This window comes from Bubalus bubalis, chromosome 3 (genome assembly GCF_019923935.1).
Source record: "Bubalus bubalis isolate 160015118507 breed Murrah chromosome 3, NDDB_SH_1, whole genome shotgun sequence".
In the NCBI taxonomy this organism is placed as follows: domain Eukaryota; kingdom Metazoa; phylum Chordata; class Mammalia; order Artiodactyla; family Bovidae; genus Bubalus; species Bubalus bubalis.
Window position 1 is genome coordinate 126,282,094 of NC_059159.1, and position 24,513 is coordinate 126,306,606.

Consider the following 24,513-nt stretch of genomic DNA (forward strand, 5'->3'; position numbering starts at 1 on the left):
TTCTCCGTAGCCTTGACTAGATGCACCTTTGTTGGCAAAGTAATGTCTCTGCTTTTTAATATGCTGTCTAGGTTGGTCATAACTTTTCTTCCAAGGAGCAAGCATCTTTTCATTTCATGGCTGCAGTCACTATCTGCAGTGATTTTGAAGCTCTAAAAAATAAAGTCTGTCACTGTTTCCATTGTTTCCCCATCTATTTGCCATGAAGTGATGGGACCAGATACCATGATTTTAGTTTTCTGAATGTTGAGTTTTAAGCCAACGTTTTCCCTCTCTTCTTTCACTTTCATCAAGAGGCTCTTTAGTTCTTCACTTTCTGCCCTAGTGTGGTGTCATCTACATATCTGAGGTTATTGATATTTCTCCCAGCAATCTTGATTCCAGCTTGTGCTTCCTCCAACCCAGGATTTTGCATGATGTACTCTGCATTTAAGTTAAATAAGCAGGGTGACAATACACAGGCTTGACAAACTCCTTTCCCAATTTGGAACCAGTCTATTGTTTCATGTCCAGTTCTAACTGTTGCTTCTTGACCTGCATACAAATTTCGCAGGAGGTAGGTCAGGTGGTCTGGTATTTCCATCTCTTTAAGAATTAAGAATTTTGTTGTGATCCACACAGTCAAAGGCTTTGGCATAGTCAATAAAGCAGAAGTAGATGTTTTCCTGGAACTCTCTTGCTTTTATGGTGATCCAACAGATGTTGGCAATGTGATCTCTGGTTCCTCTGCCTTTTCTAAATCCAGCTTGAACATCTGGAAATTCATGGTCCACATACTGTAGAAACCTGGCTTGGAGAATTTTGAGCATTACTTTGCAACTGTGTGAGATGAGTGCAATTGTGCAGTAGTTTGACCATTCTTTGGTATTGCCTTTCTTTGGGACTGGAATGAAAACTGACCTTTTACCTAATTCAGCTAAATAGGCTTGGGTTATTTGCAGCGGGATTTACTGGAAGGCTTATTTAATCAAGAGGCATGTAGGAAATAAAGTGGGATCTCAAGGATAAGTTATATGTGGGAATAGAAAACTGCCTAATCTCACCTGACCCATCTCCATATCCCCTTTCCCTTGTGCCAAGTTCTGTGTGGTCACTTCATTTGCTCCCTCCTCAGGTTGTTTCTTCCCCAGTACAAGGGACCTGGTCACTGCCAACTCTAGACATTTCCACTGCTAGAGAAGATCTGAGACTTCTTCCTCCCCCTTTTTTAGGCAGGTGCCCACTCCAGGCCAATCACTTTGGTTACATGGCTGTGCCACGAAGAGACTGGCAGCCCCCATTCAAACCACATGGCTAGAGTAGGGAAAGGAGTTATTTTCCAGAAGGAGGGAGTACTGTTCCAGAAAGATACACAGTAGAGATTCTCTAGCCATTGTCCATGAGCTTCACATACCACTCCTGCAACTGGACTGCTTACATTGAGGGCAAATCCTTCAGTAGTGGCCTTGAGAGTCCTGCCCTGGTCTGGAATCTCACACCACCAAGGAGCAAAAATCAACAGCTTTGAAAGCAGGACAACTCTGGACCCAATCACTTCTTGAATGCTGAGCACCAGGATCCACAAGGCAGAGGAGCTAGATGCTGAGGCAGTGTGGACACCATTTCTATCCCCCGAGTCTGCCAGAAGCTCACAGCCTTGGGTTTGGATGGGACTCTATTAGTCAAAGACCTTCAGGTTGCAAGTGACAGAAACCCAGCTCAGGCTGATTTAGACACATAAGGAAATGAATCTTTAGGCTCACATGACTGTAAAATTCAAGGTATTTGCTTTCAGGGATGACTGGATTCAGAGCCCAGACAATGTCCTGAAGACGCGGTCTTTTCCTCTCCCTCTCTCAGCTCTGTTCTCCTCTGTGGTCTCCCCTCCCAGAAGTAAGATGATCATCAGACTGTCAGCTGCCCCTGAGGAAGGACCAGTATCTTTTCCTCCAATGGAATTAACAGAAAACTCCAGGATTGAGTATCATTGGAATAATGTGACCTAGACCTGCAGTCAAAGGATAAAATTGCATGAACTGAGAGTAGGAGATGGGAAAGCTTTGTGGGGGTGTGGAATGGATGCCAGGAAGGACTGGACAACAGATCTCTTTTAAAGACCCCAAAGCTCATTTAGTCCCACATGCCATAGGTCAACTGCCCGAACAGAATACTCTGTGAAGCCTTCTCTGACAAACAGCCTGAGAATAGTTAACACTCTCTCTTTGTCCATTTCTCATTTGTAGACAGAAAATACATAAAAATCACTTCTGGAACTTGCTGAGAGACTGGGTATGAATCAGTTGCAACAGAAATGTTGATCGGAGTTCTATTGAATCACAGGACTCCCAGAATCATCAAGCTGAGTAGATGGAATTCTGAAGTTGGGCCCAGATGCCTAGTGTGGAGCTCTAGTTCAGCCCTGATTCACTGTGCCCCTCAGACAAATCCCTTCTCAAGTCTGAGCTTTGTCCACACAATCTTGCTCAAGTACCTGTTAGGCTTACCCAGAGGTTTGCCTTAAAACACATGGGAGCAAGTTCTAATTGTCAAGCAGCATTATTATGTTACTTGAATAACCAAGGGACACTTTCAGAAAATACAGCATTATGAAAAAAAAAACCAAAAACAGTTTAAAGGTGAAATGAATGGAACGATGGAACTGCAGTGCAGCATTACAAAAAAAAGTCTAGGGAAAAATGATTTTAATAAAATATGTACTTTGAAGAAAACAGTGCAGTGGGGGTATGTGGGAGAGCCCAGCCAGAAGCCAAAAATCTGGAGCAAAACCAAAGAGGATGGCCATGCTGGAGAGAAATCCCTAGCACAGGCAGCTGCTGAGTTGTTAGCTGGAAAGAACTTTAGTCATGGTCTTTCCAGGTTTGGCCACAAAGGGATGCTTCTTTTGGAGGCCTTTCTCAGGCCTTCTCCTTTTCCAGTCTTCAGAATGAGGGCCAAGAAGTCGGGTGAGCTTTGCAGGCAGATTACAACCAGATCCAGGGCTGTCTGCTAATACTGTGGCTGCTCCCTTCCCCAACACTGAAGGCCGTCTGGCTTTCTTCACTCTGTCATCTTGGGCTGTGAGCAACCCACTTAAATCACCACTGGACAGGGAGTGGCTCGCAGCCTTCTTTGCAGCTCTCTTTCCATCCAAGCCATTAGTGTGTTTAATAGCTCTGGCCCCATGCTGATTTCTGACACACGGTAATTAATTCCTTTCCACTCAGAGATATGGCCATTCACAGGTCTGGATTCAAAAATGTCTCTGCTGTTCCATTTGAAAAACACTTAAAATGTTGAGTAGGGAAACCATTTGGCGTTTTGTAAAAAGCCACCGATCTCTATCCCACCCTTACATGAAAATAAATTCCAGATGTGTTAACGATCTAAATGTAACATATGAAACCTTTATAAAAACACTCTAAGGTGAAAATTTATATAATCTTAGAGTGGGAGAGGTGCTTCTAAGCAAATGACCATAAGCAGAAGCCATAAAGACAGAGGTTCATAAGTTTGTTCACAACAAAATTTTAAACCTCTATATGGATGGCTTAAATTATAAAATAAAATTTAATTAGAATAAAAGAAAATGACAAATTGGGGGATGTGACTGCTACCTATCACAATGATGATGATGCTAACATTTATTTGTATGTGCCAGTATGTTAATATATACAGGATACTAACAGTTTAATTCACAAAAGAAAAAAAAAATCAAGTGCTAAAGAAACATAAAGGAAAATACTGTACAATGCCATCTTATATGAAGGACTTGAGTAACTATAGATTTTGGTATCCACAGGGGTCCTGGATCCAATCCCCCATGGATACCCAAGGACAACTGAATTCTATCTTATTTATAATCAAATTAAAGCATCAGTAAAAGGCTGCATGTGAAATTAATCAAGACAATAAAACAATAATACTCAAATATTAGTTAGGGTTCAGAAAAATGCTCACCTTCACACACTGCAGTTGAGAGTCTAAATTAGTGCAAACATTCTTCAGGGGAAACTTGTGAAAACCAGAAGCATGAATCCATTTCAGTATTAAGGAGTCTGACTTGGAGACATTATTAAGGATATGCACAAAGATATAGCTATAAGATGCTATTTTAATAGTGAAGGTTGGAATTAATTCAAATGCCCGGTGTTTACAGGTTTGCTAAACAAGTTACCATACATCCATACTATACAAACATTAAAAATTATGTTGCAGGTGTATATTTACTAATATGGAAAGAGGTTCAGCATCTCTTGTTAGTATATTCAGTTCAGTTCAGTTGCTTAGTCGTGTCTGACTCTTTGCAATCCCATGGACTGCAGCACGCCCGGCTTCCCTGTCCATCATCAACTATTGCAGCTTGCTCAAACTCATGTCCATTGAGTCATTGATGCCATCCAACCATCTCATCCTCTGTCGTCCCCTTCTCCTCCCACCTTCAATCTTTCGCAGCATCAGTCTCTCCCAGCATCAGTTCTTTGAATCAGGTGGCCAATTATTGGAGCTTCAGTCCTTCCAATGAATATTCAGGACTGATTTCCTTTAGGATGGACTGGTTGGATCTCTTGCTGTCCAAGGGACTCTCAAGAGTTTTCTCCAACACCACAGTTCAAAAGCATCAATTCTTTGGCGCTCAGCCTTCTTCACAGTCCAACTCTCGCATCCATACATGACTACTGGAAAAACCACAGCTTTGACTAGATGGACCTTTGTTGGCAAAGTAATGTCTCTGCTTTTTAATATGCTGCCTAGGTTGGTAATAATTTTTCTTCCAAGGACAAAGTGTCTTTCAGTTTCATGGCTGCAGTCACCATCTGCAGTGATTTTGGAGTCCCCCAAAATAAAGTCTGTCACTGTTTCCATTATTTCCCCATCTATTTGCCATGAGGTGATGGGATCAGATGCCATGATCTTCATTTTCTGAATGTTAGCATATAAAAACAGATTATAAAAACATATGCTCAGGGGCTTCCCTGGTAGCTCAGTGGTAAAGAATCCACCTGTCAGTGCAGGAGACATGGGTCCAATCCCTGGTCAGGGAAGATCCCACAGGCTGCGGGACAGCTGAGCCCACGCACCACAACTACTAAGCCTGTGCTCTAGAGCCTGGGAGCTGCAACTACTGAAGCCCGAATGCTCCACAACAAGAGAAGCCACCACAATGAGGGAGCCTGTGCACCATAACTAGAAAGTAACCCTTGCTCACCACAACCAGAGAAAAGCCCTTGCAGCAATGAAGACCCAGCACAACCAAATAAATTTTTTTTTTCCCCCAAGTGAACTCTGAACTTCTCTAGCTAGCCCCTCTTTGTAGGCAGAGTGCGGTGAAATAGACATTGTAACAAATAAATTTTTTAAAATACTTTTTTCAAAATAAAATTTTCTTATAACATTTTTTTTTTCATATGAAAAATGTATGCTCAGCATAGAAAATCTCATTTTTTCCCCAAAAATATCATGGAAAAAATACACCAAATATTGACTGTGGTAAAGTTATCACTGGATAGTAAAATTAGAGTGGATTTCAATTTGTTTTTTGTTTATGAATAATATCTAATTTTATGTAATGAATATATATTACTATAAAATAGGAGTAACAAAATTGCTTACTGCATCTTGCATGATTAGTGTGGGGATTGATGGTGTGGAAAGTGGTTTTGGTGCCCTTTGAATGGTAACTATGATTTCCAAAGGGAGAGCCCCAAGAAAGAGATGATCAGAGAAGTTGGGGAGGATGAACCAAAGGAAAAACAAACTTGAATAAGCCCATGGCACTCTGAGAAATTAGTGTGAAGGAGTTATATAGAGAGAGGGTGGACAGAAAATAGGGTCACAGACCTTCCTTTGGAGAGTCTGATAGAGTAGAACAAGGAGAAAGACTAAACAGAATCAAGAAGGGAAAAGGATCATGAGAAGGACCCTAGTGTTTTCTCCTTTCAATTTTTGAAGATTATGAAGTTCTGAGAATGTCTGAAAATGGGGAGAGCTTGTACAGACTCATGCAGAGGTATGCAAGTAATCACTCAGGATCACCAGTCACAAACCCCTCTTGGGTCCATGGCCCCTGGTGTGTGCCCTAGACAGGCTCCCTCTGTTTCATCTGGAAGTTCTATGGTGATCCCTACCTCTCTGCAAGTATTACACCATTGTGGTGTTATCTACCCAAAGGCAGTGGGTAAGATTAAGCAACCTTAGGGAGGATTCTCAATCCCACACAAGGAAAAGTCAAGTTAGAAGGAATTCTAAGGGCCCTGGCCAATTGGAGGATATCCCATTCTTATACAAATATCTTATATTAGTAGTATCTGCACCAGAAAGAGACGTGAGGATGACCTGGCTAATGTTTAGTCAATACTTCTCTCCCCTTTGCAATGATCCTGATAACCAGTTGTCTAGTCTGTTCACACACTTTCAGTGATTGGTAGCTCATTACCCCAAGCCAGTCATCCACAAATGGACGAGCTCCAGGAAACACGATAAAAACTTATGTCTAGAATTTCTAAGGTCCTTTTTCAAATCTGCTATGAACTTTTTATAGTTCATATTTTCTATTCACTACAGATGCTTTCAAGTTTGTTTAAAAAAATTTTTATGGTCCCTTTCACACATAGCTGTTATGAATATAAACTATTGTTTTATAGACTGTGTCTGATAATTCCCCCATGTAAAGTTTCTGTAGTTCCGTTTCTATTGTCTGTTGTTTTTGCTGGTTCTGTCTTGCAGAGCCTAATTTCCTTTTGTGACTTGTTGCCTTAGACTATTTGTCAGAAACTGTATTAGAAGAACTATTTTCAGGAATAGTTTGAGGCCTAGAAAGAAAGTGCATTTCTCCTGAGAGGATTTAGGTTTGCTGCTAACAAGGATCGTATTAAAGTATATATACTCTATAAGCAGTTTGTCTGGAGGGAGACCCAGGAATCTGCATTTTTAACTAGCTCTCTGGTGCCACGGATTTCCTGGATGCATGGACCATACTTTGAGCAGCAAGAGACTGGAATAGGATCCAAAGGTTTAAAGCCAGTGTGTCATTCTTGGGACTGTGTCACTTCTGGTCCCAGCTTATTGTGGGAAGGGTCTCCAAGGAGATGCCTCACTGTGTGTGGGCTGTGCTTTGCTTTCTGTCCCTCTCACCTCTTGACACTACCAGAACAAAGTTTTAATTTTGAGGGATTAAATGTGTTCAGATCAAAAGCAGTTATGGTGCTTGCTTATCTCACTATGTTTTCTTTTTGCCTGTATTTTTAATTCAGTAATTCCTTATTTTCTGGTCATCTCTGATACTTTTAAAAAGTTTTTTTTTTAATCTATATTTTTAGTTGCTTTCAGTGGGAGGATTGATCTGAATAACCTATCCCAGTGTTCCTAGAAACAAGAAGGTCTACTATGCCAAGCACGTGCTGTCTTCTCACTCACAAATTGTGCAGTTCTCTTGAAATGGTAATATCCAAAGAACCTCCTAGCATTATCTCTTCCATCAGTGTAAGACTTCGTTTGCATCTATGATTACTTGTTTAGAATAGATTTGCAAAGCTCTCTCCAGTCACTTGTACCCGTCCTTCTTTTAAGGCTCTATGCAAGCTCCTTCGTTCAGCAGCGCTTCCCCTGCTGTTCTGGCTTGCCTGGCTCCTCCTCTTTGCACAGGCTTCTTGCCAGTGTCCCAACATTTCAGAATGGGGCCGCTAAGAGGAAACATTCGGCTCCACTTCTCCAGGTGAGGAGACTGCAGCCTCAAGAAGGGAAACAACTTGCCCAAGATCTCACAAAGAATTTACTGCTGCTCTTAAGACTAGAACCCAAACCCTCCTCATCCAGCCTGGCAGAGTTTCCACAATCATATGTGAGTCCTTCATTATGTTGAGCCAAGCTTGCCTCTCAGCAACTTCCATGTAGTAATTAATCAAGAAATGGCAAGATGTGTGTCTTCTAAATCTGGGAAAAACACCAAAAGAACTCAGTACATTTGTATGTAATTTTTATCTGCCTGGTTCTGAGGATAAAGGAAAGGTCCCCATCCGCAAACAGCTGAAGGGGAAGGAAGCAGTCAACACTGCTCTTACTCTTGGAGAAAGTAACAGGTCACAGGGTTTTACTTTAACTGTCCCCTTTTATTTAATTTCTATCTGTGAGAACTCTGAAACCTGAAGAGCCCTGAACACGCCATAGAATATACCCACTGTCCTCCTGGAAGGATTCCAGTAAAAACAGTTTCTAATTAAATAAAGGAGCTCTGCCATGTTCGCTTCAGATAACAGAATAACGCTTCCAATGACAAGCGCGTTTGACTGTGGTCCGTTTATTACTTGTTAAATAATCATTGAGTTTTGCTGTTCCTATCCATCTTACAACCTTTCACTAACTGAACACAGAATAATTATAAAACAAACAAACAAACAAACAAATCATAAGGAGGAAAAAAAAAAGGCAATGCTTAGGGAAACTGGAATGTCTATAATGAAATCCATTAAGAAAGGAAGCAAAATGACTAATTCAGGAACTGGGTAATAACTCATTCAATCTAATTTCTTAAACTCCTGAAATCCTGGCCCCCAAATACTTCCCGGACCATATGGTCTCCTGAGCACCACCGCATGCAGACACACGCACAGATGACACACGTGATGCTGCGCCCCAGCCACCATTGTCTTCCCAGTGGCCCCAGACGCGGCACACACTCCTGTACCTCTGTGCCTGAGAGTACGCTAGGCTCCAGGCTGCAACATCAATTGCTGCTTCCCCACCTATCAAAATCTCTTTCAGCCTCCAGGGCTTAACATCAACTTCTCTGAAGATTTCTCAGGGACGAAGCTCCCACCCCTGCTTGTGGGGATCCCCCTTCAGAGAGACCAGGGAGATCCAGCCTCTCTGGAAGGGATTCTGGCTCCTGAAGTGTGACCACAAGTCACATGGATCCTCCCCCACCATACTTAGGATTTTTTCCTTTTTTAGCATAAGGATGTCCCATGGAATAGTTGGAGTATGCTTAGGATACTAAACAATTCTTCGTTGTTTATCGGAAACTCAGATTTCATTGTTTATCCCTGTATTTTATCTGGCAACCCTACTAGGTGGCTTGGCGGCCTCTGACAGTGGTTCATACTGGAGGACCTTTGCAGGTCTCACCACTCTGGGCTTGATCCAGGTTATATGCAACTTGCTAAATGATGACTTGCCCTCACCTTGATCTCTGCCATTTACTAAAACAAGTGAGTATAAATTATACATAAAATTGAGTCTTTCTGAACATAAGTGTGATTTTTCAAACACTTGTATAAACTGAAAAAAAAAAAAAAAGTGGGTGAGTGCTAAGTTGTTTCAGTTGTGTCCAACTCTTTGTGACTCCATGGACTGTAGCCCACCAGGCTCCTCTGTCCATGGAATTTTCCAGGCAAGAATAGTGGAGTAGGTTGCCATTTCCTACTCCAGGGGATCTTCCTGACCCAGGGATTGAACCTGAGTTTTTTGCATCTCCTGCATTAGCAGGTGAATTCTTGACCACTGTTCCACCTGGGAAGCCCAGTAATAATAATAATAATAGTATCTATATTCCCAGGTACATTTCCAAGCATTTTACAGGCACATGATAATCCTCATAACAACTTTATGAGGTAGGCAACAATATTTTCTCCCTTATACAGTTCTCCTCTGGAGAAGGGCATGGCAACCCACTCCAGTATGCTTGCCTGGGTAATCCCATGGACAGAGGAGCCTGGTGGGCAACAGTCCATGCGGTTGCAAAAAGTCAGACATAACTTAGTAACTGAGCACGCACAACTATACTATACCATTTGTATAAGGGACTCGAGCATTGGTGGATTTGGGTATCCTGCAACCAGTGCCCTATGGATACTGAGAAACGACTGCACAAGTGAAGGAAACTGAGGCACTGAGCACTAAAAAAATTTGCCCAGGGGACAGTAGGTGACTTGTAGTTAGTAAGTGGCAGAGCTGGAACTGAATCCCCACAGCCTGGCTTCAGAGCCTACCTTATCCACCACTCTCCTCTACTGCATCTTTAATAGTCAGCACCAATACATTACTCACAGACCCTCACCCCTGACTGTGACATTCCAGTGTGCTGTGACCTTACACTTGTGAACAGTGGCCTACAGAATCAATTCCAAGTTCTTTACCTGGGAGTCATGACTTTTAGCAAGTTGATACAGATTACTTTTACACACACAACTCCTGATACTCCCCTTCTCCACGTATGCTCCAGTGAACCTCCCCATGGGAGGAGACGCCTTTCTCTCTAGCGGAAGGGATGAACAGAGACTCAAAAACCTTGCCTTTTACTTCTCCTGCTTTGGCACACACTCTTTGTGATACATAGCAATACATTCTTTGCTGCAACTGTTCTTTCTTTTCCAAAAGGAAAATTCCTACTCATTCTTCCAGATCTAGGTCACCTGCCGCCTCCTTTGTGAAGGCTCCCCTGATTTTCCCTGGCTGTGTTCGTCCTTCCTCTTGCTTCTGTGCTCCTTTGGTACTTGGGTCATGGCTTAACTCCTGGTTTCTAGATTCCCAAATCAGACTTCTGTTGACTCCACTCTATCTCAATGAAATGTTTATCTGGAACAGAACTTCTCCACCTTGACTGAGGCTCTGAATCAGCCAGGGAGCTTGGTAATATACAAATACTGGGTTCTCACTCCCCAGAATTCTGATTTGGCATGTTAGATGTAGGATACAAACACTGGTATTAAAAAAGTCCACAGATAGTTCTGAGCTGCAGTGATGAGCCTGGTTCAGAGTTAGTATTCTGAGTAGAAGCAGTACCATACATAAGCTTGCTGAAGTTCAGCTCCATGCTTGATACCTAGTGAACACACTCCTCTCTGCTGGCTGGGCCCTTAAGGGTAGTTATAACTGACAGCCTAAAAGAGCTTTGGGGAGAGTCCTTAAGTTCACTTCTAATCCATCCTCCTATTATTCTGATGACATTTTCAGACATGATATTCAATTTCATGCACCCAAAGCAGCATCCCCTACTACAGCAACATCAGGGAAAGGTGCCTATTTTAGAAGTTGTTTAGAGTAGAATACTTTATAGTCCTCCAGTATAATCCCAGGTGGGGAGACTGAGGTTCAGAAATGTGAAGGGAGCTGCCCAAGGTTCTGGTTTTCCTGCCTCCATCCTACTTGTGCCCTCACATACCCTGTCCCTCACCCAATGCCAGGTCCCTAGGGTGGCATTCACTTTCACTTGAAAGCGAAAAGAAAAACGGCTTGACTCATGTACCCAACTTGTACCAAAACAAAGTAATTACACTCTGGTTATCCAATAAAACATAATTTGAAATGATAGTCAACTTCATAAAAGACACACACACCATGAAACATCACACAATTTAACGAAATCTTTTACTGCAATATTATTCAAACCAGTGTAAAGCAGCTGCACTTTAAAAAAAATTAAAATTGAATTCTGAGGCATAATCCAAGAGATAAGAGTCAAAAAAAGCCAATATGTGATGATTGAGTATGCATGACCACAGCCCGTAATCTCTGCCCATCCTTTGCAGTGTAAACAAATCTGCTGATTGTTGATGGTATTGCTGAAAACATCACTAATCAAACCTTAAATACCAAATACATTTAAGCAAATAACACTCCGGTTACAGTCATTCTAGCTAATCGTGAAGGAAATCCAAATCGGAGACCAGTTTGAAAATGGCCAGAGCTACCCTGTAGCTGAGCATTAATTGACCAGCATCCTAGAGGCAATGCTTTCTCTTAAGTACAGAAGGCCTGAAACACAAAAGGAAATAAGGAAGAAGTCCAGGAGGCAAGAGCTAATGCAATTTCAAACTGGAATTACATCAGCAGCTTTAAACAGATGGCAGAATGGGAATAAATGTGTTAGCTCCTTTCTCTTACTTGGGTTTTCATTGTTTATATCATTAAAAATAAGGAGAGTTTAAAATAACATATATCGTCATGTAGCGACTCGCAGAAACACGCAAAACTAGTTGGAAGGGAAAGACTGAATTTGGTCATACTCCTGGTTGTTTTGAAAATAACTGGGTGAATTCAAGTAAGTAACTAGCTGGCTATTTACAACAGAGGTTTAAACCTTTAAAGACACACTGAACTGGTCACCAAAAACTCTGGATAATTCAGAGACTGGTTTAAGAACATTTCTCCTGTGTGTGAGAAAGTGGGTGTCGTGGATTATGGACTCATACTCCCAAAGTTCAATAGACTTAATCAATTATCTAGTTAAGGAATAACAAAGAAATGCATGAGTGTCAGCACTTTATGTTCCCAGACCTCAACAGATAGCATGAATCTATTCTAGAATCATTCCTGCTACTAGAGGTTTAGTCTCAGAATTCTTCTCTGGACAGTGGATGCTGCTTGTTCATGACAAGAGTGGGTATGTGGGAGCCTTTTCCCCATCACTGCTCTCATCCAACTCATTCATTTTTTTCAGATGAAGAGATGGGACCCAAAGATGATAAAGTGCCCAGAAATATTGATCATGGCCAGAACTATACTGCTTTGCTCTATAAATGCTTACTAGTGAAGTCAAAGTCTCTCAGTCATGTCTGACTCTTTGCAACCCATGGACTATAGCCTGCCAGGCTCCTCTGTCCATGGAATTCTCCAGGCAAGAAAATTGGAGTGGGAAGCTATTCCCTTCTCCAGGGGATCTTCCCAACCCAGTGGTTTATAAATACTTATTTCCTATGTGCCTGGCACTGTGCTAAGCGCCCTACACGAATCACCCCATTTGAGCTCACAACAATCTTATAGAAGCAATTTTTGTTTCTATTTAAAAAATGAGGAATCAGAGTTAGGTCAAATACTGCTCTTCTTGTCAGGATCTTAGAGTAAGCTCACATGAAATCCCTTTCTCTTCTTTGAATTCATAGGAAAGTTAATACAATACTTGAAATGCTTAAAGCACATAAGAAATAAAGGGAATAATTTGTGGATCAGGAAGAAAAAAATCTATTTATCTATTTAGTAATATTTAGGAGTCAAAGTGGGGCCATGGGAATAGGAACTGCATATGAGCTCCCCCCAAATTTTGGGGGGCTCTGAAGTATGTCTGAGCTTGCACTGTAGGCTACATACACCCACCTCTATCAAAAAGTTTCTTATGAAATCATGGACGTGTTACGGAGGGGAGTGAATTCGTGCTGCACCGAGACCATTTTGTGAGGTGTGGACAGACAACCTGCCTCAGAGGACTTGGGTTCACATGTCCATTCTTGCCTCTTTGGGAATGTAGCTTTCATTCTCTAGGGATAAAAAAGTTCCTCATCTTCCAAACAGAGTATTAATGCTTCTACTGTGTACTCGTAGCTTCTTAAATTTAAGTTAGGTAGGCAGCCTCCAAGATGGCTCCCAGAGGATCAGTGATGAGTCATCATGCTCTGTAACAGTCCCCTTGCACACTGAACAGGGCTGACTTAGTGGCCAATAGAGTATTAGAATAATTATAGTGTGTGTCTTCTGAGGCTTGGTTATAGGAAGGATTATGCCTTTTCCTTGTTCTCTATCACTTCCTCCCAGGGAAACCAGTGCCATGCTGTGAGATACTCAAGCAGTCTTATGGAGAGGTCCATTGTGGCAAGGAACTGAGTCCTTGTGCCTGTAGTCAGCCCCAATTTGGCATCCAAACAAGCAAGCCATCTTGAGAGCAGATCTTCCAGGGCAAGTCATGCCTTATGATAACAGAAGGTCTAGCTAATGTCTCAATAGCACCCCCATGAGAAACAACCCCACCAGAACCACCCAGCTAAGCTTCTTCTGAGTTTCTGACCCACAGACACTGTGAGATAAAAAATGTTTGGTTCTTTTTTTAACCATTAACTTTTGGGAGTAATTTGTTATGTAGCACTAGAGCACTAATGTAGACATATATAAAATAATAAACTGTGAAATTCTATCTGTATCTTTCATAGGGAAAATTTCCATATTTTCATATCATCTGAAAATTTCAAATTTCAGGTGATCGCATTTGTACTTTGTACAAGTCATTTGATCTTTTGTCTTGGTTTCTCTGGCAAATGGGGAGTAGTAGAACTAACACAGCACCACAAGTCATTACTAACAGAAGATGTGAAGTCTCAAGTTTCAGGAATGAAATGCAAAGGGCTTAAACCAGCACTCTCTCCCTCACCCCCAGTATATGGAAGTTGGGATTCGAGATGGTGTGCTCCAAGATGACGCCCCTGAGACCTCACTTCCTATATTAGCATCCAGACCAGTCAGCTTCTTCTTAACATTTCACCCTAAGCCTGCTGAATCACCTTGATGATTTTTGCATACACTAATTGAAGGCTTTGTTTTAGGAGAGAAAATAACAGATACATATTTTTTCACCTACTTGTATTACCAAGAATATTTATGACATTATGTCAATATTTCACACAATTAGTCATATCAAACAAGCTAGTATATTTCTTATTTCTTTTTTTGTAAATTAATTTATTTATTTTAATTGGAGGCTAATTACTTTACAATATTGTAGTGGTTTTTGCCATACATTCACATTTCTTGTTAATTTTTTATCTTTCCTTTCCTTGAAAACCAGACATGGATATATAATACTTTGTTAGAGCTTTTAACAGTTTTATAAAGTTAATTGCTTTCATGGTCATTTGGGAGAAATTTTTTGAATTATCATTCTTCTTTAAGGGTTAAAAACTTTTCAAACCCCTTCATCTTTGGATCAGAATGAGATTTTTAAAAAGTCACATTGGGACCCCAAATATTAACTGATTACTTAAATCATGATATTTCTCCAAATTTGTGTTTATACAAATATTTCAATGTGAATTGAATGGATGGACTTATTGGGCTTTTTTTAAAAAAAAGAATTATCTTCTGGCATGAAAACATTCTCTAGGTGATATATTTTTCTTGGGAACTTGTCCTAAGGCTAAGAAACCAGAAGAGTTACAGTTAAAAAATATTTGTGTATTCTTTGTGTGTCTAAAACAGCAAATCCTAATTATTCTTACCAGTTGCTTTAATTATGTAAAATTAAAATGTTTTCAGCTTATTTCTCACATACATGTTGATATCGGAGGCTGTCCCCCACAAACACCTTTACTTAGTTTAGGTCTAAATGGGCAACAGAGAAGATCAGCTCAAAATTTCTTGAAGTTCAAGGACATTGGGTTCAAGTCTGATTCTGTTGCTGGGTGGTTGTGGGACTCAGTGTCCTTGTCTATATAGAGTGCAGTGCCTGGTGGGTGGTCTCTATAGAGTTCTTCTAGGTTTAACTTTCTGGCTTCTAGTGAAGCACTACAGACTTGCCTTGTGATAATGATGAGAGTACTCTGCTTTCTGATACGAAATAGGTAGACTTATGTCACCTCTGACTTGTTAAGGACCCTAAAAGGTACATTTCACCTCCTTAATTTCAAACAGGTGCAGAGTTGCCATTCCCATTTTGCCACAGAGGGTAAGAACAAAGTATGTAAAGTCTCAAACCACAAGACATTTGAGGCCTACTTGGATAGCTTTCTCTGAATGGGTCAATATTTAGAAATTAATTTTGTTTTCTGATTAAGCAGTAATAGTTGAAAAAAAAAGCACAAAGTCTCAAAACACAATAACTAATATCTATGGTGTGCTTGCTCTGTGATGATACTGTTCTGAAGCCTTACTTATGTTAAATCATGTAGCCAGGACATGGAAACAACCTAAATGTCCAATGACACATGAGTAGATAAAGAAGATGTGGTGCATATATACAATGGAATATTACTCAGCCACTAAAAGGAAGGAAATAGTGTTATCTGCAGAGATGTGGATGGACCTAGAGTCTGTCATACACAGTGAAGTAAGTCAGAAAGAGAAAAACAAATATTATATATTGATGTATATATGTGGAATCTAGAAAAATGGTACAGATGAACATATTTCAAAGGCAAAAATAGAGATGCAGACATAGAGAACAGACAAATGAACATGGAAGCAGAGGGAAAGGGGAGAATGGGACTAATTGGGAGGTTGGGATTGCCATATATACACTACCATGTGTAAAACAGATAGCTAGTGGAAAGGTGCTATAAAGCACCTTAACTCAATGCTCTATGATGACCTGGAAGGGTGGAAGGGGGTGGGTAGGAGGGTAGGATGTCCAAGAGGGAGGGGCTGATGTACTTCATTGTACAGCAGAAACTAACACAACACTATAAAGCAATTATACTCCAATAAAAAATAAATAAGGCCATCCTTACAACAAGACTCTGAACTAGGCACTGTTATTGTCTTCATTTTAGAAATGAGGGAACTGCGCCACAGAAAGGTTGACATAGCTCATAGGCATATAGCAGAGCTGGGATACAAACCTGGATATCTTGTGCTCTTAATCCCTCGCTGTACCTATGAAAAGATATAAATCTTACAAATGATCAGTAAAATGAAAATTACATACTATTTTTTAAACCATCAAAGTAGCAAAAAGTTTAAAATTTTAAATTAAATAATGTCCAAGGTAAAGAAGTGTATGGGGTATTTTCATGTAGTTCTAGTAAGTGTGTAAATCGGTACAGCAATTATAGGTCCTCTGGATAGAGGAGCCTGGCAGGCTACAGTCCATGGGGTCGCAGAGCCAGACACGAGTGAATGACTTTCACTTCACTTCACATATATATTTATTTAAATCTTTTTCTTCCCTTTTTACACAAAATAGGGATTATTATTACATGATACATTTTCCCTTTAAAGTCTGCAAAGTTTTGCTCCATGGACGCTCTGGAAACTCATGCACCAATCCCTGACTGTTTTACCCTTCCATGAGAGCCTGGCTGGGGATGAGGTCTAGGGTGTGGGCCAGGGGTGGGGCTAGGGGCTATAATATCACATGGGCTACCATTTATGGGTGTTTGCAGGGTTCTCCCAACCCTGCCACAGACCTGATGCTTCTGATAAAGGATTTAAAGTTTGGGGAAATGGGAACATGAAAACTATTCCTTTTAGCATGTGAGTTTATCACTTGACTTGTAGACACACTTTTAATCTGTTTGAAAGTAGGGGCCCATCAACAATTGACTTCCTCCCAGAAATGGGATCAAATTATGGAAGAGGACAAGAATCAGAAAACATGGTTTAAAAGGTGGGTATTTGACAACTCTAACCCTCCAAGTGGATTCAACTGTCTTCCAGTCTGCCTGCCTATATTGGTGGTGTTGCAAAGTGTCTGTTCTCATGGTTTATTCATGGTTATGAAGCACTGGTGCTGGGATGGGTGCTAGATGGAAACAACACATTAAGCATCTGGCCTGTGGTCCAGAAAGGAAGATAATGTGTACATGTAGAGCCCTGATTCAAGGCAGATCTGATGCACTGCAACTAGTGGAGCCCTAACCAATCTGTCTGGCTTTTCAGGTGGCTCAGTGGTAAAGAATCTGCCCATCAATGCAGGACATGCGGGTTTGACCCCTAGATCGGGAAGATCACCTGGAGAAGGAAACGGCAACCCACTCCAGTATTCTTGTCTGGGAAATCCCTAGGACAGAGGAGCGTGGCGGGCTACAGTCCATGGGGTCTCACACATGACTTAGCGACAAAACAACCACCACCAATCTGATAAATAAGGGTGTAATAATGGGGACAATAGGATGAAATTCTGCTATTCCTAAATCTGTGTTCTTGGGGGAAGCGGGAGTAATTTTCCTACTTTGCTCTCATTGATTCATTCTTGAACTCATAAACTTGAAGTCACAACCCTACATGGTTAGAATGTCACCCCTGTGTTGGCATTCCCATTTTGGTTGTCTAGAGAAGTATAGCTGCATTTGACTCTGGTTCAGGGGCATCAAACATTAAATACACACAGTCTGTTAATACCTGGGAGGCAATGTGGGTTTGAATCTTTCTGGCTCCACTTCCTTATCTATAAAATGAGGATTTTTTTTTTTTAACATCTCTCTTGTTTACCTCTTTCTACATACTCCTGAGAATCAAATGAGTTAATGGATGTGAAAGCAGGCTCCATATTTTGACCACTATAGAAACATACCATTATATAGATTTTTATCAGAGCTGCAGGTCTATCAAATGTTTATATTTCATCCTTGGTGACCCTTGCTTTTATGTGAAATGCTGTATTCATCTCACCGGGTTTTTTTTTTTTTTTTTTTTCTGTGAGACTAATCTTTTTATCCAGTGTCTTCAGTTTGTTTGCTAGAAAAAAAGTTGTCCAGGTGACAATGTTGATATTCAAAAGCCAATCTGAAAACATTTTCCATCTAAGAAGTGTTAAAAATCACAAATGTGTATCTTTTAAAAAACCACTTTATCTACTATTTTACAACTTTAGTGAAAATATTATGTTTTAGGTGTATGTCTGCTCTGAATATTTCTGGCATTCTTCATGGGCTTGAATGTGGTTCCTGATTTATCCCTTTTAAATAACCTGGTGATCCCAAGGGGAATATCACAATCTATAAGTATCTCTATTAACAAAGAGATGGATTTTCCTTGGCTAATTACAGTATTAATTTTCATTTACAAGTTGGTAATTCTGAGCATCAATCCTTTCCATGTCAGTGGGGTGGGGCCACTGTTTTCAGAGAAAGCCCCAGGAACATCTTTTCTATCCTATCTCCAGTCGTGCCACACATAACAGAAAATGTAGGGGAAAAGGATAAGATAGTTTCCTTGATGGTAGACTAAAACAGGCAGAAATTTCTCAGGTTTCTTAACACACTCTCCACGCAGAACCACACCACTCTGGGTTTCATCAGCATCTCAGAATCCTTTTCATTATTCTCCCTGCCTCATCCTAATGAAATCTCATCCCCACACCAGGTATGAAAGCATTATCATCATTATTGCAACATTTATATTCCCATTCCACTCCCCCCTTGCATATTACATCCCATGGCCAGGTGTGAGAAGAAAATCACAAAGTAACAGCATTTCCCCACATGCTCTGTTTCTCTGCTTTGAACCCTCAGTCCCAGCTGCCAGCAGGAGCACCTCAAGGGCTTTTAGAAACTCAATCGGTTCCCAGATGAGAGCATAACAAGATATTAACTTTCATACTGTTGTCCTCTATGATTTGGATTTTCCACTTTTTGAGTAAAGTCTAGTAATTTTGCTTCAAATGGGACAAAGGAGGAACAGGAAATATGGAGGTGCTTCTAGGGCTGGAGCTCGGGAATTAAGGAATCCCCACAATAGAAGGCTGACCCTTTCTCTCCTTTTATTATTGGTTTCAGGATAATGGAGATTAGAGGATGATGGAGATCTGGAAAGCATCAGAGATGAGAGGTCAAAGTATGGGATCTGAACCCGAGCTGGACCAGCGAGAACCCGTACCCAGTTGCCATGCGGGTGTGAGTGAGCAGCCTTGGCTAAAAGGGCATGAAGCAGAGCCAGTCCTTGGAACTTGTTTGGGTTTCCCATAACGCTTCAACATGGTACAGGAGACAGGGATCAACAGACTGGTTCCAAATAGGAAAAGGAGTACGTCAAGGCTGTATATTGTCACCCTGCTTATTTAACTTATATGCAGAGTACATCATGAGAAACGCTGGGCTGGAAGAAGCACAAGCTGGAATCAAGATTGCCGGGAGAAATATCAATAAACTCAGATACGCAGATGACACCACCCTTATGGCAGAAAGTGAAGAGGAACTAAAAAGCCTCTTGATGAAATTGAAAGTGGAGAGTGAAAAAGTTGGCTTAAAGCTCAACATTCAGAAAATGAAGATAATGGCATCTGGTCCCATTGCTTCATGGAAAATAGATGGAGAAACAGTGGAAACAGTGTCAGACTTTATTTTTTCGGGCTCCAAAATCACTACAGTTGGTGACTGCAGCCATGAAATTAAAAAACGCTTACTCCTTGGAAGGAAAGTTATGACCAACCTAGATAGCATATTCAAAAGCAGAGACATTACTTTGCCAACAAGGGTCCGTCTAGTCAAGGCTATGGTTTTTCCAGTGGTAATGTATGGATGTGAGAGTTGGACTGGGAAGAAGGCTGAGCACTGAAGAATTGATGCTTTTGAACTGTGGTGTTGGAGAAGACTCTTGAGAGTCCCTTGGACTGCAAGGAGATCCAACCAGTCCATTCTGAAGGAGATCAGCCCTGGGATTTCTTTGGAAGGAATGATGCTAAAGCTGAAAGTCCAGTACTTTGGCCACCTCATGCAAAGAGTTGACTCATTGGAAAAGACTCTGATGCTGGGAGGGATTGGGGGCAGGAGGAGAAGGGGACGTCAGAGGATGAGATGGCTGGATGGCATCACTGACTCGATGGACGTGAGTCTGAGTGAACTCCGGGAGTTGGTGATGGACAGGGAGGCCTGGCGTGCTGCGATTCATGGGGTCGCAAAGAGTCAGACACGACTGAGGGACTGAACTGAACCGAACTGAACCAACGCTTCAACTCTGTATCATGGTTTTAGAACAGATAGCAGGATCTTCAGAAGTCATCTAGTCTTCTTTTATTGATTAGAAACTTTTAAGCTTTTAAGGAATAGGAATTGTTGATATATTTAGGTAAACAGACTTAGAAAGTGACCTGTCACAAAGCTGAAACAGGAGGACTGAGTCCCGATGAGGGATGTTTCTGAGAACTAGAAAGGAACCTGGTGTGTCTGAAGGGCTTGGTGAGTCTGCATGTGTTGAGAGGAGTTTTACAGCTTGGTCAGACAGCTCCAGGAAAAATGAGTAATAGGTACACAGAAAACTAAGCAAATGAAAAAATAAATGCACAAGAAAATGAAACTACAGTAATTTCACTACATAGTTGAGTTGCATGAGATACTTACGGGATGATGATGTAAACGCTGTGTGTGAGGGAGAGAGGGAAGTCGAGTCTTGGCTAGCAGGCACTTACCCAAATGGTAACTAACTAATGGAAAATCAGGAACTAGAACTATACACATGTTATTCAGAAACTGGGAGGTAAATTCTAGAAGAAATCATTAACATAATTCAAATGGGCTGCTACCGAGAGCAGCCCTTCAGAGTGGAGCAGGGGACTGCAAATTCTCATGACTAAGCTGACAGTTCTATCTTACAAGATATAGATTTTTTTAAAGGATATTTATGCATTTTTTAAATGCATAAATGTTTATGCATTTTTTTAAATGCATAAATGTTTATGCATTTAAAGGGAGTCACTGGAACTGTCCATAAATATATAGTGAGCTCTTATATGTGGCCAAATGATGTGCTTTTGTCAATGAAATGAGACCAGAAGTGAAGTATCAGGAAAGAAGTGTATGATCCACTGTACTCCCTTCCCTATTTCAGCCTTTGTGCATCTGGAGCTGGATTTTCCTGCCACTGGGCCCCTGAGGAAGAACAGCAGAGAGCAAAGCCTGTCAGTCACCCCATAGCTGATAGGTAATAGGAGGGAAACTGAGCCTTTGTAGTTTTAAGACACTGCAGGGCGGGTTGTTCATTAAAACCTATACTCAAAGCTTATCTAACTGCTATAATTACTTCAATAAAGGTAGAATCAAGTGAAAAAACCAAAACTATGGAAATAGCCCATTCCATCCAAGTCACTGAGGGTGGAGCAAGGGGTAGAGAAATAAGAGTAGTGACAAGCAACTATGAAAAAGACTTATAGATAATTCACTATATATCTATAATATATATATACATGTAAATATATATACACATGTACATATATAGACAAATTCAATATGTATATAAGAAAATTTAAAACTTAAATTATATATTTATAATATATTTAATAGATGTAAATTTTATATTATATTCATAAAATATAAATGTTATATATAAATATATGTTATATATTAATATAAATATTGATAGGTAGAATAATGTTCCCCAAAGATGTTCACACTCTAAGCCCTGGAACCATATTCGACAGGGTACCACCTATTGATTCTATATCTAAACCATCTCTAGCTTCCTCTCCACTCTTAATGCTCTTGAACTGACTGCTTCTCCCCTCCCCTCCACACCTCATCACATCTCCCCATTGCCTCCAGTCCTTTCAGTCAGTTCAGTTCAGTTCAGTTGCTCAGTCATGTCCGACTCTTTGCGACCCCATGAATTGCAGCACGCCAGGCCTCCCTGTCCATCACCAACTCCCGGAGTTCACTCAGACTTACGTCCATTGAGTCGGTGATGCCATCCAGCCATCTCATCCTCTGTCGTCCCCTTCTCCTCCTGCCCCCAATCCCTCCCAGCATCAGAGTCTTTTCCAATGTGTTAACTTGCCCAGAATATTCTGTCTGCCTGGAAAACTCTTATTTACAGTTTTTCTCAAGATCTGGTTCTTATGCCACCTTCTCTCTATGAAATTAACCTATTCTTCATCTGGACTCCCCACACATTTATCACTGACTTCTAACATCATTCTAGCATTTCCACCTCCTCCACAAAATAATGAGCTCTTTTTGTTTTATAGTTAGAGAAACTATGGCCCCCAAAGTCTAAATGATTTACTCAAATGAAAGTTTACTCCGTTTATCAATAGCAGAGACAGGTCTAGAAGACATTCTAAAACTAGGGCTCATGCCCATGATAAAATGTATATTGCTGCCTTTGGCTACAGAGAAGCATCTGCTGGGCTGAACCCATGACTGTCTTTGAGGTTAAAGCTGTACCCCACAAAGGACCTGTTCTGCACTGGGGGACAGAGCCAACACTCTAGTTGGTGGGCCTGCGAGTGTCTGCGTCGAGGGGCTGGGTGGAGATGTTTCGGCTTTGCTCGAAGGATGGCCTGTGGAGAGGAAGTGCCACTCCGATTTGTGAGTCGCCCATTTCCGCTCCACAGAGGCTTTGTCAAGTAGGAGCCTGTCAGCTCTCATCTCCATCTCTCTTACCCCTGGGGCCAAAAGTCAAATTCGGTTTCTGTGCACTTGTTTGATTTTTAGTGGCTCCTCTGGCAGCCCCAGCTCCAGAACCTTAAGCAAGTGGCTTCTTTTGAAAGTTTAAGGTGGAAATCTCTGAGCTGGTCCTGTGCTTCCTCTGACAAGTGTGTAATCGATGGGAAATCTCTCACTGGAGGCTATCCTTTCCTGAGTCTTGCTAAAAGGCACTTTGAGCAATGGGAAGTGCTCTTAGAGACCTTTTACAATGGACTGAGCTGGGCTAAAATCGTCACCTTTTTCCTCCTGGGTGACCATTCACTATCACCAACCTTTCTGGCAACTGGAGAAGAATGTGAAGATACAGACAGAAAAGAAATCATTCGCTTAATACATACAGGACAGAATGTTCTTAGGGATGGGCAGGAAAGCAGTGACTTGGAAGAAGATTGTGAAGGGTGGGTGGATGCTGCACCTTTGGGCTTTGGTCTTCCGCCTCCAAGTATCCTCTCTCCCAGGGTTCTCTGCTTTTGATTCCTGGGGCCACCACCACATCTGGCCCTTCCCTACCAACCACATAGGGAACACAAACCCTTTCCCTGTTTCTCTTGAACATAATTAAAACAGGCTAATACTTTCCAAAGGGGCTTCACTGACACACTAAAGATAACAAACAGAAAATATCAACAGCATTGGAAACCATCCAGCTTACTAAGGGTCACATCTCGATCCCAAGAACCCCAGGAACAGGTTTAAGAGAACTTCATCAAGCTTCCCCTGATGCCGTATCCTGCTCCACCCTAGTCTTGCATCTTCCTTCCCCTGCAGGTCCCCTGCCCTCCTCTCAGCTAGAAGGCCTCCAGGTACCATTCTGCTTTTGAAACCTGAAAGGTGGTGTGGAGGATGCTTTCATTCAAATCAAATCATAGCAGGAAGGAAACCAGTCAGGAGACAATTGAAATCTAAATTAAGGCAGTAGAATAAAAAATGTAAGAAATATTTAGGAGTCAGAATAAGTAGAATTTGGGGACCTATTAGATACAGGGTGGAAGGGTTGAATCTTCCCTTTCTCGTCTTTTAAGGAATCTGTTAAATTTAAGTTGAATTCCCTATACCTTTTGAATGTTGGAAATGATACTGCTAAAAAAAGAAAAAAAGCTTGGGGCTGGTGCACTGGGATGACCCAGAGGGATGGTATGGGGAGGGAGGTGGGAGGGGGGTTCAGGATGGGGAATACGTGTACACCCGTGGTGGATTCATGTTGATGTATGGCGAAACCAACACAATATTGTAAAGTAATTAGCCTCCAATTAAAATTAAAAAAAAAGAATTGGAAAGAGGGGAAGCACAGAGACACAAGGGGTAGATCAAAATTTTGTTATTAATGAAGACATATGGAATGGCATGTCACCTTCTAAAAGTATAATTTATTAAGGTATATTTTACATACAATAAAGTTTCCACACATTAAGTGTATAATTGAGTTTTGACAAATGCATACATCCATATCAATCAATAAAAAGAACATTTCCACAACCTCAAAAAAAAAAAAAATCCCCTTGTGCCCTGTCCAGTCAATAGCTCCACTCCCATCCCTAGGCAACCACTGATCAGCTTTCTGTAACTAGAAATTAATCGTGCATGTTCTAGAATTTCATATAAATGAATCACATAGCATATAATCTTCTGTGTCTGATCTTCTTTCATTTAGCAATGTTTTTGAGATTCATTCCCATGTATCATTTTATTTTATTGCTGATTA